Genomic DNA, 13,453 nt, shown 5'->3' on the forward strand with positions numbered 1-13,453 from the left:
CACCCTTTCCTTTTCCGCCCTTTTTCCTTTTCTCCATTTCTCTCCATTCTTCTCTCCCTCTTTTTTCTTTCCTCTTATTACTGCTAAAAAGTAATATGATTCCTTAATCAACCCCCACAGTTAGAGCTATTTCACGTTTACAAAATGCTCTCACATCCATCATTTAAGATCTTTACATTTCAAGGGATCAGTAGGAATAGTGGTACAATGCCCCTGCTGCCAATGAGGAAACTCAAGCTCAAGAAGCTGGCGACCTATGTAAGGTCCTGTAGAGCTTTAGGGGCAAACAGATGACTCATACCTGGGTAGCCAGCCTCTTGGTTGGCCCTCAATTATCCCTGCTTCCAACTATGCACATATTGTCTGTAGCCCTGTCATTGTAACAGGGTTACTGCATGCCGTAAAATGATTGCACGTTACTTCTACAATTAGGTTATAAGCAGCTTCTATCTTTGGCTCTTACTCTCTCTTTCTTTGATCACTCATTTTGGAATAAGCCAGCTACCATGTGAGCAGTCCAATGGCGGAACTCAACTGATAAGGAATTGAGGGTTCCTTGGTCCAAAATGGAAGAATGCTGGTCAACACACTTCCACCTTGGAAAAATATCCTCCAGCCCCAGTCAAACCTTCAGATGACTGCAGCCCCATCTAACATTCTGACTGCAGCTTCTCGAGAGACTCTGAGCCAGAACTACACAGATTCCTGACCCTCAGAAAATGTGAGATAATAAGTATATACTGTTGTAAGCTGTCAGGTTTGGGATAATTTGCCATAAAGCAATAAATATGACAATGTCTAAGTCTTCTCATTCTGAATCCAGTGCTCTTCCTACTCTACACAGTTACACCTGCATTCAGAACACTTTTGTTTGCAGAGGTTTGCCAAATAACCATAAAATTCTGTTAGACATCATTTTTAAAAAGACAGACAAGACTGACAACATTTGTGCATGTAATTTAAAATAACGCAAGTGCTTTATTTGGATATTAGAACAGAAAAAAAAACCTATACTGAAAGTGTGCTATAGATACACTATGTAGCTAGGTTTGTATTTTTGAGTTCATTTATAAATCCATAACCACCTGTCTAAAATCAGTCTCAAAATTGAAGGCTATCAGAGGAAGAGGTCTGGCTGGATTCACTTTTACCCAAAAGAGAATTACCAAGAGCTGAAGAAGTTCTTCAATTCCCTGCAGCACAGCTGTGATATTGATATAGAGTACTAGGAAACTAAAGAAACGTCTTACTTGACTGCAGTTGTCACATTATCATGCATTACAGTGCAGCAGCCTGAATCAAAGAGATATGCAAAATTCACCAAGGACAGCAGCAATGCATTTTCTCCCCCCGTATTTGTGGAAAGACATCAGGAAAAGGAAGGCAAGTATGAATGCAAAAACATCTGCTCCCTAAACTCATTTAAAAAATATCACTGCAAAAAATAAATGTGAATCATCTATAGTGTATAGCAGATGGAAGTGCAATATGTTTAACTTAAGGCAGAAAGGGGACGCAACTGAAGAACCAGAGGATATGGAAATAAAATAATACTTATGCCCATTTTACATACTGCTGCCCATTAGGTTACACTCTGGTAAAATGTGTAGAAAATCATCTTTTATCTATATCACACTACTTTGAAAGAATTCCAAATAATTACAGTAGACTGCCTAGTGGCATTTATATTCACACTCTCTAGTGACATTTGTATTCACAGAGGCCAATTATTATTTTTTTTTTTAGACAAGGTCTCATTATGTTGCCCAGGCTGGACTTGAACTCTTGGGCTAAAGCAATCCTCCTGTCTTAGCCTCCCAAGTAGCTGGAGCTACAGGCATGTGTCATGGCCCCCAGCAGAAGCCAAATTTGAGGGCAGCAACATAACTTCCCCCTAAAATGAGAAATAAATTACAGAGTTGTCTTGATTTCAAAGCGATTTTAACTTCACTGACTTGCCTCAGAGGAACTTAACAAGAAAGAGCAAACCGAGGAGTAAGTTATTTTAGATAATTGCAGCAACAATGCAATGACTCAGGATTTGGGGAAAAATTACATATGAACTTATGATCATGAAAAAAAAATCATCAAATAGTCCAAATGCCTTGGGATAAATGGTCAATGAGTGACAGTATACAAAGGAACATAAGTCAATTTTTTTGTACTGCTGATTAATTATTTGGAACCCAATTTTAAAACAAAGTTGTTTATCTTCTTGGCATGCACTTACATTTCTTGAATTCATAACATCTCTTAGCCTCAAAAATGGAACCTTTACAAATCTTCAGCATTCATTTAAAGGTTTCATTTTAATTTCTTGGGCACTACCAAAATGGGAAAACATTATTATCATCCACCCCTATGTTTATTTTATATGAAGAAAAAAAATTTTTTTTGAGATGAGTCTCACTCTGTCACCCAGGCTGGAGTGCAATGGCACGACTCGGCTCACTGCAACCTCCGCCTCCCGGGTTCAAACAATTCTCCTGCCTCAGCCTCCCGAGTAGCTGGGATCACAGGCACGCACTACCACTCCCAGCTAATTTTTTTCTATTTTTTAGTGGAGACAGGGTTTCACCATGTTGGCCATGCTGATCTTGAACTCCTGACCTCAGGCAATTCGCCCACTTCAGCCTCCCAAAGTGGCGGGATTACAGGTGTGCGCCACCACGCCCAGCTAATGAAAAAATTAAATAGCCTACTTAGGAATTACACAAGAGAAAGTATGATGGAGAATTAATTTCACACACTGGATACCACCACCAATACCACAGTCACTGGACTGATAGATGAAAACTTTTGGGTTGTGGAGACGGAGTAACAGCAATCAATGTATCATTTATCACTGTCTCAGTAATATTTTAATCATAGCCCATGTAATAATAGATTGCAATGTCCTTTCAGGACAGTCCAAAAATTTTAGAGTTAGAAAATTATAACAAAGTCTTATTTATGAAGTGGAAACGCGTAAAATTCTAAAGTCAAAGTTATCTAAAGCAATCTATGCTACTGTTCACTATGTAATATATAAGATCTAGAGGAGATTATTTGTTAATATACTCTCATTTTGAAAAATAAGCTGAAACAAAATGCATAAAAGTATGCACCAAGTCGCATGTTTAAAAAAAAATAAAAGGCACTTTTTATCTTGTATAGTTACACTATGGAGCAAAGTTCTTTTAACTTCGATAGGAAAACACTTCTGAAGAAACTAAGTGCCAAATGATAAAATATGATGACCACAAAGGCAGGTTTAGGTTTCTAACAAAAACTTATCAAGTTAAGCCTTTCCAAATAATCTGTGCATACTGTTGGTAGCCACAGAAGAAAATGCTATAGGCCAATAGATGTTTAGGAATATATATGTTTATCTATATCTGTATGTTTAAAAACATATAGATGAAGGGATAATTAGAGATGAATTGCCCTAATTCTTAATTGCCAAGTTTTAAGTAAATTTTAATTATACTGGAATCTAATATTTCAAATTTCCTTGGGGGGTAAATATTTAAATATATAAAACTGAACAGTATTCTATAACAGGGGCTAGTGGAAACCTGTGAAACATTTGACCTTTACCATTAATACAAAATGTTCTTCAGTAGGCTGACACTGGGATGTAAGAATGGTCCCACTGAATTACATTTATCAGCAGCTTACAGTAAGTGAGTATTGCACAGCTTAAAATACTTAACAGTCATCAGAGTACTTGTGACTATCAAGTAGAAATACGGAATTTAACTGTTTCTCTCCTCCCAATATTTAATTTCTTAAAAACTCTGCAGTTATCTATGGCTTTTTGATTTGGATGACAGTAACTTAAAAGCCATAACTTATCACATCAAATCATCATGTGCCTGATAATCATGGCTTTGAAAATGAGTACAATTTCTATTTTATTCACATAATAGATTTACGCAGGAGACTAAACATGGAAGCTCTGATTTTCATTCAAATTTCCTTAATCCAGAATTATGTCGAGTTCCCATAATTTATTTTCTAGAAAATAAAGGATAACAAACACTTTCATTGGTAAACTCAAACATCACTAGAACTTGAAAGAGCTTTCTAAATAACTAAACATAAAATTCAATTCAAATTATATTCAGAGTATTTTCCGTGTTAAAATTTTTGTTTTTTTCTAGTTTATGGAATTGAATAACCCAAGTAAAATATTTCTGTAATCTCTTAGCTACTATAATGTTAGATTAATTGGAACAGTCCATTCCTCAACCATTTGGGATAAACTGAAAACTGCCATAACATGATATGCCTTACTATTAGTACATATTCAAGAGACTTAAAGCACACAAGATTTGATCATGTTATAAAATAAATTCAAGCTATAGTGTTACGGCTCTTTTTGAATTTGTCTAGCAGGCTTTCCAGTTTTTGCCAGAAAGCCCCCCCCACCATGAAAAATAAATAAATAAAACAAAATAAATTCAAGCTACAAATGAACGTAAATCCTAATATGATTGTCCTATGGCCAAGAGATTTACTCCTAGTTCTTCTCACCATAACTATAATGTACAACAATACGAAAAGCTCATTTAAAGGAAAAGTCATGAGTTCCAAACTCTTCCACCATCAATTCATTTTCCAAAGCTATCAAATAGATTGCTTAACTTCAATTTGTTTATTCGGTGCCAGCACACAGAATCTTGATGATATGCAAAAATGATGGCTAATCGATATATGATGCACTTAAGAAAAGTCCTTTCTGTACCATCACACACTATGAAGATCGCCTCACCCTTGAGATCCCTTACCACAGGGTTCTATCTTGCTTATCAAACATCCCACTATCCAGCAGAAACTCTCTGGAACTATCTCAAACACTACCACATCTGTGAAGCTCTATCTCATGCACCAACTACATGTGATCTTCCTCTCACTGACCTCACAAGGAGCAAAAGCTGAACCATTTATCCCACTATGCTTTGTATTAAAGATATTTGCATATTTGTCTTTGGCTCTCTGTTGGACTCCAAGGTCCTCGAGAGTAGAGAATGTGTCTTCTCATATTTGTATTTATTCACTTTAGTGTCTAGAACAGTACGGACTCTCAGAAAATAAATTTAACAGAATTTTTTTTTTTCATTTTTAGAGAGTCTTGATATGTCACCCAAGCTGGAGTGCAGTGGCAAAGATCATAGCTCTCTGCAGCCTCGAACTCCTGGACTCAAGCAATCCTTTGACCTCAACCTTAACAGAATCTATCTTACAAGAGAGATGGCAACTTGACTCAAAGCTCAAAGTCTCATGCTGGTCGTACATGGAATTCTACCCTTTATGCTTTATAGAATGGAATTCTCTCCTTTTTTACTTCATTATATGATAATTAGAACATTTTATATGACTAAGTATACATCTATGGATCAAATTTTCTTTTCTCTTCTTTGGTGTCTCTTTTCCCAATCAAGTCTTAATAAATTGGATCTTTAAATAAAATAACTAAACAACCTGATCACGTAGGGTAAATCCTAGGATCATTAAGTCCAGTTCTCCAGAAACTCTTTAAGAAATAATCAAGATAATAATCACTTTAAAAATTTTTTAACGGTATGAATCATACCAAAGTACCATCCTACCATTCCCTGTGCCAAGAATGCAGATAACACTGCTTTCAAACAGGGATTATTCAGAGAACGGAAAACCAAACAACTCTGGGTTTGCTGGCCTAAGCATAATAAATCAGAAGAGAAGTTCTGATATTTACTCACAGGAAAAAGATTATAAATGAAACATGTTTAAATCCACCCAAATCATTCTGAACCATCTTTAATAAAGAATAGCTTCCTGTTGCATTCGAAAGCTAGCATAGCATATTGTCTAAAAGCTGTGACTTTTTTACTCATCCATTCATTTAACAAATGTCTATTAAGCACCTACTCTATGTTAAGTGTTGATGGTGGGAGTTGCAATTCTGCAGTTCATACAAGAAAGCTGTGCCTTCTTGAAATTTACAGGTAGTTAAATACATTTAATCTGCAATACTGGCTCCCACTAGTGCTTCGGTGATCGTATTTAATAAATACAGTTATTTTAGTCACAGACTTCTCATTGATATAAATTTACAACGAACTATAAGAGTATCTAGGTCCTAGTCTCATTTCTGCAGTTTAAGTGCCTATGAGAAGTCACAGTAACGACTCAGAGCCTAGCTTCCACATGTAAAGCTTGAATGCACAAGCCCAGCCTGCTTTCCTTACAGGGTTATTATAAGGATTAATACAAACATCCAATAAAGTGATAATGCACTAAGCATATTTATCCTAGATACTATATTAATTTCACATGCATTGCTTTATTTAATACTAATTAGAGTCCTATGGTACTATAATACTCTGTCTACATGTCAGAGTCCACAGGTATCTGTAAGAAACATCTCTTTCAAATTTGTCTGTTTTAAAATAAATGCATGTATTTATTTACACAGATAATTATCACCAGTAGTCTGGCAGCAATCACTTCCCATGTTCATTGTCCTTAAAGGTTTCCTCAAGGAACCTTAGTGCAGATAATGCTAGAAAGTGTTTCAGCTTTGTTGTAGTTGGTGTAAGAAAGAATCCCAGGAGGCAGCTTAGAATTCATTAAAGAGAACTGCCTCAGGGTAACCCCTGAGGTTCTTTAAAGTTTCCCTGCCGGAAGAGACCTGGAATTGTCCAGTTTGGAAGATATAAGCACTAAATACGTCAGCCTAATAAAAAAAGAAAAGGAACGCATTTGGTTGACAGGCAGTAGTGGAGAGGAAGGAAGTGTTACCTTGCAGATTCCTAGTATCTGTAATGTTAGCAAAGAAGTCTGTTGTTATCTCTTTCCAGAAATCAAGCTCAAAGTCTTAGCAACCAACTGAAAACTCCAGCTGCCCTTTCAACTTCTGCCTTCCTTAATAAAGATGGTATAGCAGATGTAGCCAGGTTCAATTAACTTTTCTTTTATGAAAAGAATTATTCTTTTATGTTTAGGTACATTCTGTAATATCTGTCACTCTTATTTACTCTACCAATTCGCCAGAGAAATCCTCCTTCCTTAACTACACTTTTAATGTTTTGATCCCCCAACCCCCACACAGACTTTTTTTTCTTTTCAAGTTGGTATGTGACTTCAGTCAATCCAGGACAGATTTTCCCAGACACACAAAAAACTTTTCGTTTTCAAGCAAATACCAAGAAGATTCTGTTAGAAACAATAAATGTAGTTCTGCCACCATAATTTTTTAGAAAAGATGATAAATAAACATTCATATCCATGAGTTACAAAAAGTATACACAAGCATAGGACGGCACTACCATTATTTTTCAAGGCTACAAAGATGTGATAAATAGCCATCATCACTTCATCATTTCCCTGCCTTCCACATATAAGTACATATGTACATATGTGTGCATGCATCATGCCTTTCTGATGACTGCTCAACACCAAAAGTTTTAATGACTTTATTTTTTTGGCTTTTTTTAATGCTTGTATATTTAAAAAAACAATTGATTCTACCTGACATCATGTCAGCCATTCTGTCAGAGGCATGTGAGCCAAAGCACCTCCATCTTGAATAGGGGCTGGGTAAAACAATGCTGAGACCTACTAGGCTAAATTCCCAGACAGTTAAGGCATTCTAAGTCACGGGATGAGATAGGAGGTCGGCACAAGATACAGGTCATAAACACCTTGCTGACAAAACAGGTTGCAGTAAAGAAGCCAGCGAAATTCCACCAAAACCAAGATGGCCACAAGAGTGACTTCTGGTCATTTTCACTGCTACACTCCCACCAGCACTATGACAGTTTACAAACGCCACGGCAATGTCAGGAAGTTACCCTAGATGTTCTAAAAAGGGGAGGCATGAATAATCCACCCCTGGTTTAACATTTCATCAAGAAATAACCATAAAAATGAGCAACCAGCAGCCCTCAGGGCTGCTCTGTCTATGGAGTAGCCATTCTTTTATTTCTTCACTTTCCTAATAAACTCGCTTTCACTTTACTCTATGGACTCGCCCTGAATTCTTTCCTGCAGGAGATCCAAGAACCCTCTCACGGGGTCTAGATTGGGACCCCTTTCCTGTAACAATTCCATTCTTTCTCTGAAATGGCCAAAAGACATTTCTCAGAAAATAATATTGGTAAAAATTGTATGAATGATATTATAAATGTATGAGCTGGGAATTCTAGGCAGGCAGTCCTGGATTTGAACATCAATGCTGTGGGGCTATGACACAAATACTTAGTCTCTCTGAGCCTTAGTTTCTTCATCTGCAAAGTGGGTTTGTTTTTGCAAGGAATAAGATATGCAAAAAAATAATATCTAGCTTTCAAACATATAATTTGCTCCTTTCCCAATTTCTCTCTTGCTGGAGTCACAAGATCCTGATGATGGTAGTTCAGGAACTAACCTTCCAAAGGGTCACAAAAGTCAGGATAAACTCAGAAATAAAAACGCAGTGGCAGTTATTATTGACTCACATAGTAATTATTGGTTCTCAAATCTTGCTATAGTTAATAAACTTCCCTTTGTCTCATATTGATCCTTTTGGCATCATCTTACGGAATTAAAAATGGAGCTTAGATATTTGTTTCACTGATGTTTAGAAAACATTTGAGTCGTTCTGAATACATTTTAATCATTTTGATGATAACGTGAAGTAAGGATTGCCCATTAAACTGGCCGGGCATACGCCTGTAATCCCAACAATCTGGGAGGCTGAGGTGGGCAGACCACCTGAGGTTGGGAGTTCGAGACCAGCCTGACCAACAGGGAGAAACCCCATCTCTACTAAAAATACAAAATTAGCCAGGCATGGTGGCTCATGCCTGTACTCCCAGCTCCTCAGGAGGCTGAGTCAGGAGAATCACTTGAGCCCAGGAAGCAGAGGTTGCAGTAAGCAGAGATGGCCCCACTGCACTCCAGCCTGGGTGACAGAGCAAGACTGTCTCAATTTAAAAAATGGATGAATGAATGAATGAATAAATAATTTTTTAAAAAGCATAGGGGGGTGTTACCCATTAAACCTGGCTCCTAGTGTTACTTCTTTCGCCGTGTGCCACGTAGCCTGACCTCTCTTTAGTCTCAATATTAACCCTTAATGGTATTACCACAGTTCTTTGCATAATGTAGAAACTGAAAAGCAGTTTTTTAAAAAGGAAGAAAGAGAAGGGAAGGAGATGTGAGAGGAGGGAAATGTGAACTGAGATAATTCCCCCTTACTTTACCTCTCAATGAGATAAGGGTAAAGATTTTGAAAATCCTAAAATATTATTTATTATCACCAATCTGAAACTTTTATAGCATCACATAACTGGAGTCAGACTGCATAATGATTAAATTGCTTTCTTAATATACTCTTTAAATTTAGGCTCTTTCAGAGCCCTGGTCCTTCCATCCACCCATAGTCACAGATTAATAAACTCTAACTAGAGAAAGAAATATAGGGATTATGTGAGTAATGTTCCCCCACACCCTCTTATAGATGCATCCATGAAAGTGAATTGGTGAAGGGTTTTTCGGTACAAGTCTGAGTGTAGAAAACAATACAGAAATCTCTACTTCAGATACCATGTGTCACAGGGATCCTGAGGTTGCTTCCCTGACTCTCACGCCATTAATACGCTTCATAAGCTATCCAGCCACACCTAAAAGCCCTCAAATAGAAGAACATTCACAATTGCCTTCCTTAATAACACTCCCTGCCCCAAAGGCAAAGAAAGGAATCACAAAAGAAAGTGAAATGAGCTGCACAAATAAACTGAGTAAATGCAAAGCCTGTGCCTAAGGGAAATCTGGATTTTCCTGAAAGCTGGCCGCACTCAGCCTGCAGGAAGTTCTCAAAAGTGGTAATATTTCCAATTACAAATTCTAGTTCTTTCCTTCTAGGTCAATTTGTAGATCCTAAGGCCATATGTTTTTATTCGGAAAAGGCCCTGACAACCCACAACTAACATTTAGGAGTTAGGTGGTCTTGGGGAAATTGCTTAAATTCTTTCAATTGCCTCACCTTTAAAATGGAGATAGGCTAGGGGTGGTGGCTTAAACCTGTAATCTCAGTGCTTTGGGAGGCCACGGTGGGAAGACAGCTTGAGCCCAGGAGTTCCAGAGCAGCCTGGGCAACAGAGCAAGATCACATCTCGACAAAAAATTTAAAAATTAGCTGAGTGTGGTAGCACACACTTGTAGTCTCAGCTACTTGGGAGGCTGAGGTAGGAGGATCACTTGAGCCCAGGAGTTTGAAGTTATATATAGTGAGCCATAACAGCACCGCTGCACTCTGGCCTCGGCAACAGAGCAAGACCTCAGCTCTGAAATTAAATAATTAAATAAATAAAATGGACATAATAATTATACTTACCTCCTAGGGCGGTGAAAAGAACTACACGAGATAACGCATGCAAAGCAACTGACATATAGTCATCTTATAGCCAATGTTAGCTATTATTTTTATTTATGAATGAGTACACACATCTGAAAGTGTTTGTGAAAAAAAGTCCACTTTTCTCTCTGATCTCAACAAATGTACACCTTCGAGAATATGAATAATAATGTATACCATAATTATTAGGCTTCCCTATAATTTAATTACCTGAGGAAATAAATAGCTATGATTACTAAAATCAGTGGAGTTAGTTTTGCCAATGAGAAAATCAAACTCAATTGGAAGCTCTTTGACACTCCCTTTAGTAATCTACTCTGTTCAGATCCTTTTAGCAATGATATCTTTTAGCATTATTATCTTTAACCTTTGAGTACTTTACACTTATATTTATATTATAAAAATTATAACGCCTGAGCAACATCGTGAAACCCCAGCTCTACAAAAAATAAAAAAATCAGTCGGGCATGATGGCACATGCCTATAGGCCTGGAGGCTGAAGTGGGAGGACTGCTTGAGCCTGAGAGGTGATCACAGAAAGCTGTGATCAGCTCACTTGCAATCACTGCACTCCAGCCTGGGTGACGGAGTGATACCCTGTCGCAAATTAAAAAAAAAAAAAAAAAAGAAAAAGTATGAAATCATGTTTGGTAGTCGTATTCATAATAATACCTTTTTTTGGCAGAAAAATAAGGAAAAAAGCCTATTGCCAAAAAGCCATGTCCAAAACCTATTTAATGCTAAACAATATTCTAAAACTTACACTAAAAGTGTTCATTCTTTTAATATCTACTGGATTTTTTCTTATGTTTGAAGTCCCTCACTTCTCCCCCCAGCCAAGACAGAGTCTCGCTCTGTTGCCCAGGCTGGAGTGTAGTGGTGCGATCTTGGCTCACTGCAACCTCCGCCCCCTGGGTTCAAGTAATTCTCCTGCCTCAGACCCCTTAGTAATTGGGATTAGAGGCGTGCACTACCACGCCTGGCTAATTTTTATATTTTTAGTAGAGATAGGGTTTTGCCATGTTGGTCAGTCTGGTCTCGAACTCCTGACCTCAAGTGATCCATCCGCCTCAGCCTCTCAAAGTGCAGGAATTACAAGCGTGAGCCACTGTGCCCGGCCCCTCATTTCTCTTAATAACACAAACCTACAGACACTTTAAAACAAACTATCCTTATTTATATTGGCCAGGCACAGTGGCTCACACTTGCACTCCCAGCATTTTGGGAACCCAGAGCAGGAGGATCACTAGAACCCACGAGTTTGAGACCAGTCTGGGCAACATAAGAAGACTCCGTCTCTACAAAAAAAATAAAACTAGTCAGGTGTGGTGGTGCATGCCTGTGGTCCCAATTACCTGGGAGGCTGGGATGGGAGGATTGCTGGGCCCTGGAGGTCAAGGATGCAGCAAGCTGTGACCACGCCAGTGCACTGCAGTCCCGTGTGACACAGAGACACTCTGTCTCAAAAAAACAAACACACCCCTCCCACCCCACTCTTCCAAAAAAAAAAAAATATATATATCCTAACTGGAGAAACGTGTGGCATGAACTTTTTCTTACTCAGAATACTCTAAAACTCTTCTTTCTAGTTCCACAGACCTTGATGAGTGGCCATCTTTCAGTGCACTGAAGAAGTAAGAGTAACTGCCACATGATCCCTAGCCACAAGGACTTTAGCTCAAAGTCCAGGAGAGAAGACAGATAGGTACACCCATAAAAATAGCTTGTGTTGACTAATATGATGTTTTAACACCTCCCAGATCTCATAACATCCTGGGCTTTCTAAATTTGAAAGAGAATCCTGGTGAGTATACTCAATTAGAAAGCTTTTTCTGTTTCTGCTGTAACAGAGGAAAAAGAAGGGGAGGCTCAGAAGGGATTACAGCATGCTGTTGGTAGAAATTTCCATGGAACTTCATTTCATGAGACCTGTGCTTATCAGATCAAAGCCATGAGATCAGAACCTATACCTCACAGATAGTATGCGGAAAAAAAAGAAGAATGAAAGAAAAATGAACCAAGATCACCTTCCTTTAGTGGGCCTAGCCCCACTTAATTTCATAACAATTCTATGAGGTTGGTATTACCCAAATTACAGTAGGAAAACTAAAGTTCCAAAAATTTGCGAAGCTCAAGTCCACAAAGCAAGTTAGAGCTGCAATTAGAATTCTTGTTTTCCGCATTTGAAGGTTCTGACCAGGTGGTCTCTCTCTAAACTACACATCCTTGAAGGCAACATGAACATCAGACTAATCCAATCCCATTACCAGAAATGAAAGTATTATGCACATCATCTTTATACAATAATCATAGTAAGAAAGCCAGTGGCTTGCCAATTTTGGAAAATGATTATAAACCTCAATTGCGATAGAAAAAAAAACCAGAAAAATAAACATAGACAGAATAGGAAAATTTTTTGTTATCAATGCTATAATTTACAGCTTACAATTTTTATTTATTTATTTATTTATTTATTTTCCAAGATGGAGTTTCGCTCTTGTTGCCCAGGCTGGAGCGCAATGGCACAATCTCGGCTCACAGCAACCTCGCCCTCCTGGGTTCAAGAAATTCTCCTGCCGGGCACGGTGGCTCACGCCTGTAATCCTAGCATTTTGGGGCGCCGAGGTGGGCGGATCACGAGGTCAGGAGATTGAGACCATCCTGGCTAACACGGTGAAATCCCGTCTCTAGTAAAAACACAAAAAATTAGCTGGACATGGTGGCGGACACCGATAGTCCCAGCTACTCGGGAGGCTGAGGCAGGAGAATGGCGTGAACCCAGGTGGTGGAGCTTGCAGTGAGCTGAGATCGTGCCACTGCACTCCAGCCTGGGCAACAGAGCCAGACTCCGTCTCAGAAAAAAAAAAAAAAAAGAAATTCTCCTGCCTCAGCCTCCCGAGTAGCTGGGATTACAGGTGACCACCACCACGGCCAGCTAATTTTTGTATTTTTAGTAGAGACAGGGTTTCATCATGTTGGCCAGGCTGGTCTCGATCTCCTGATTTCAGGTGATCCACCCGCCTTGGCTTCCCAAAGTGCTGGGATTACAGGCATGGAGCTACCGCACCCGGCCAGCTTACACTTTTT

The 13,453-nt window shown here is 38.5% G+C and overlaps 1 protein-coding gene and 1 non-coding gene across 37 annotated transcripts in view; one reads left to right on the plus strand and one right to left on the minus strand.

Annotated features, from left to right (window-relative positions):
• The window catches only part of PTPRD (protein tyrosine phosphatase receptor type D), a 2,318,035-nt gene that overhangs the window by 484,968 nt on the left and 1,819,614 nt on the right, over window positions 1–13,453 (minus strand). The window lies entirely within an intron of this gene.
• Window positions 4,347–4,408, plus strand: LOC115836048. Its single transcript, XR_004031050.1, has one exon. It is a non-coding gene; the product is annotated as a U7 small nuclear RNA (small nuclear RNA).

This window comes from Nomascus leucogenys, chromosome 1a (assembly GCF_006542625.1).
Source record: "Nomascus leucogenys isolate Asia chromosome 1a, Asia_NLE_v1, whole genome shotgun sequence".
NCBI lineage: Eukaryota > Metazoa > Chordata > Mammalia > Primates > Hylobatidae > Nomascus > Nomascus leucogenys.